Source organism: Symphalangus syndactylus, chromosome 7 (genome assembly GCF_028878055.3).
Source record: "Symphalangus syndactylus isolate Jambi chromosome 7, NHGRI_mSymSyn1-v2.1_pri, whole genome shotgun sequence".
In the NCBI taxonomy this organism is placed as follows: Eukaryota; Metazoa; Chordata; class Mammalia; order Primates; family Hylobatidae; genus Symphalangus; species Symphalangus syndactylus.
Genome location: NC_072429.2, coordinates 54,307,533 through 54,311,375, shown reverse-complemented (window position 1 = coordinate 54,311,375; position 3,843 = coordinate 54,307,533). Strand labels below are relative to the sequence as shown.

Genomic DNA, 3,843 nt, shown 5'->3' with positions numbered 1-3,843 from the left:
CAGAAGAATGAGCGGTGCCAGGGAAATAAGACACAGCACAAGGAAGAAAGGTCTTTGCTTCCTGCAAAGGTTTTGCTATAGGGAGCTAACAATAAGGATAAGACTTAAATGCATATTTTTCCTCTTTCTAACTTGGGGCTTACCCTCCAGTGGACCAGCACAAATGTGCTCAGTGAGCCACAAGATACTCCGTCAGTCCCTCTGTCCACTGAGACCTGGGATTGTGGGATATTTTTTCTCTCGTCATTAGGAAGGTTCATCTCATTCTGCTCTGCCTCCTGAAGAATCGTTACTTTTGCTGATCCAGGTGACAGAATTATGGCACTAAGGTGTAAGGAAGTGGATTGTTTTAAGATCAACATAAAAAAAATTCTACTTACTGCCACCTTGTGTGTGAAGGTAAGTTTGCCAAGAAGCTATATTTGTGTGACTGTGTGGGTGAAAAGGGCTGTTCTGTCTGCAGTTTCAACCAATATATGATATAACACTGGATTCAGATACATTCTATAATGAAGGGCACATTTGAGATTTCTCTTCATCTGTGGCCCAATAAGTGGATACACTTGCTCCAGTGACCTAATTCTTTCAGTTTTATTCATTTAATATATGCAGTCCAGAGAGCTAGAGACCCAGCCCAGCAAGATGCCAGTTTTTCTTGGACTAGATGATAGGAGTAGGACAGAGGACTGATAACCCTGCACACTCAGACGTCCTGGGGGGAGATGTCAGATCAGATCAGATCGAAAAGGCAACCTGATAGAAATAGAAGAGAAAAATATTCTTATCCCAATCTCTGTCAAGCGTTCATCAGCTCTTTCAATTCTTTGTAGCCAGTACACTGATAAAAGTCACATGTAGCCATTTATTTCTTTAAAGTATATAAATAAAGAAAGAATGAGTAGGGTTGGGCTTTTGATGAAATTTTACAGAGACATTATTCCACAATTTGGGGATGTAAATTTAACCCTAATTAGTCATTTCTCCATGGTAACAAAAGAGAAAGTAGTAGGAACATTGTAAGTTAAACGTTTGAGCATCAGAATTGGACGGAGAGACTTAATCAAGTCCTATCTCTTCTACTCACTACTTACGTAGTTCTAAATTCTTGGTCTAGCAAAAGTCACTAGCACTATTGGAAAAGAAAGTGAGACAATGCCTGCAATGTGTTATGTTTCTGTATGAATACATTTTCTGCAACTATCTTAGAAATAATACAGTTAGAAAATTTATCTTTTAAGCATTCAATCAACCAAACACCGCCTCAACAGCCTTCCCCGCCCCCCTCCACACACATATTGAGTGTCTACTATGACCCATGCACAGGAATATAAAAATTGAAAAAAAATTCTCACATTCTCAGACATCTAAACTTAAATGTCTTCACTTACTTATGAAGACTTTTATAATGCCAGCGGCTTGCCTTCAATGGATAAAGGGTAATGCATATAACAGTGGCACAAGGCATTGACACTATGACAATTAGGCAACCTAGAGCTTCTCAACAAACAACCAGCAGACAGTCTAGTGTTCAAGGAGAAAGTAAGTTTTCTAGGTGTCGGCTTCTTGAGGCTGTTGCTCCAAAGGAGGTCATTTCCCAGAGTAATGAGAACAGTTGGGAATCTCTCCCATTCTCTATAGCCTGAAGGTCAACAGCCATCTGGTCTAACCCATGCTGGCTTTCCAATTGAGAGTGAAAACAGATTTTCTATCATGTCCAAGAACAACGGGCATGGGTGAATCGTGGAAAATGTAGATGACACAGTTGGCTTCATCCATACAGAACGTGTATCTCAATTTTCTGAAAATTCATTCTTGGGCAAAGTGTCCTATGATTAAAAGGCACAAGTATAAGGGACATCAGAAAGAAGGGAAAGATGAGCTATGCACTGGAATCCTCTTGGAATGATAAGGCGATTACAAAAATGAGAAGATCTTCATCGGGTAATAAATCAAAGTGCTATCTTCCAAACATAGAGAATAAATTCACCAGTCAATGAGTGTCCTACTCTTTGCAAATCATAAAACAGAAGTTATACACTTTAGTACTATGTACTCTGAACCTTTTCTCTGCATTTTCCTAAAAGAAAGCTGACATTCTGATCAGGGCACTGACCAACAGATTAAAATCACTGACTACGAGTGTTCTTTTATTTTCTTGGCAGGCCACAAGCTGATCTAGCAGTAAACTGTCTTTTCCCCTTTCCCAGACACTGGTTAATAAATATCACCTGGTGATAAAACGGTCCAATTTTCTTATAACAAAAACTACAAACATGAGAAGAAAATGCTGAGCTTGGGTAGGATATCTTATCTCTGTTACATATACAGACACATTACAAGGTCCTGTGCACTTGGTAAAATTTTAAAATAAATATCCAAGTGCCAAATATCTTGTTCTTTCCAATTTATTTGAGGGATATTAAATATGTTACAATTAATTTCATATTCTGTATTAAGACATTTCATTTATATGCTCAAAGCTACAGGGGTCTCCGTAACAGCCCTAAGTAATTCCATTTTGCAGTACAAGGGACATTGTTAATGTTCAAAGATTAGAAAATACACCCTCTTTGATCTTTGCTAGTTATTGAAAGACAGCATTCAGATACCAGGAATGTATTTTTCTTCAAATAGTTGATTTCTCCTAGAGGAAGATGTGATTAAATAGAATGCTCCAGACTTAATAAGGCAACAAAAGAACTGGCAATTTCTTTTCAGCTTTCTTCATTCTAGCATCTCAAAGCTGTTTGCCTTGGGATTTAGAAATTGAGAGAACAAGTTGCTGACCCTAGAACTGAACAGCCACATTAGTTATTTTGGTGATGCCAGTGTTGAAATGGAACATGTGCCAGAGGCAGTCACACTTCGCAGAGTGGGCATTTTGTACAGTTTATTTTAATTGATGGTTCAGCATATTGGTTGGGCATCTGTATGGGTGCTTTAAAAATGAAAGAAATTATTGGTTGCTTTCAAGTAATGAGACTGGAGATTTAGAAAGGAATCTGCCTTTCTCTGATACTTCCAGCATATTTTTGAGAGTCTTTCAGTGTTTGTAACATTTCTCTGTAACCCCTGATTCATTTAATCATTCATTCTGCAAATATTTATTAATAGTCTGCTTTTGCCAGATGTCGTGGTAGGCACTAGAGTTTTGCTTATATCCATGACCTCTTTTAATGGAGATTATAGTTCATTGGTAAGGATTTATTGCTAGGGATTTGGAGCCCTAAGCAAAAGTCTTCACAAGCCTAATCTATTATTCCCTTTAAAATAAGCTTTTGCAAATTTCAAAACATCTTCCTATGTGTGCCTGTGAATAAAGGAATAGCAGATAGCTGAGGCCAGGCTCTCTCTCACGAGCTCTGTCATGTTTTGCTAGATCATTGCTGTAGTCTCAGTCTGCTCTACAGGAAGAGACCATCTCGGGACACAGCAGGAAGCTGGCCATCTGCAATTCAAGGAGAGAAGCCTCGGGAGAAAATAAACCTGCCAGCACCTTGATCTTGGACTTTTAGCCTCCAGAGCTGTGAGAAAATAAATGTTTGTTGTTTAAGCCACCCAGTCTGTGGTATTTTGTTATGGCAAACCTAGCAGACTAATACAGAGAAGGATGAAAAATGGCAAACATTTTTTGGGGGGCCTATTACAACAGATGAAAACTCATGCCCTCTAGTAGGGAAATAAATACTACATGTAATGAAGACAGCAAATTATACAATATATGAGAAGGTAATAAATGCTATGGAAGAAACTCGAAGGTTATCTAGAACTAGGAGATCGGCAGTGCTGGGGACAGAGGGGTACAGGTTTCGGTACCAAACAGGAAGAGCAGGGAGGCATCAT

The 3,843-nt window shown here is 38.8% G+C and overlaps 1 long non-coding RNA gene across 1 annotated transcript; it reads left to right on the top strand.

The window, feature by feature from the left end:
• The first annotated feature begins 286 nt into the window (after nucleotides 1–286).
• Nucleotides 287–3,557, top strand: LOC134737159 (uncharacterized). The gene is made up of 2 exons (XR_010121804.1): nucleotides 287–399; nucleotides 3,380–3,557. It is a non-coding gene; the product is annotated as an uncharacterized lncRNA (long non-coding RNA).
• The last annotated feature ends 286 nt before the right edge of the window (nucleotides 3,558–3,843 follow it).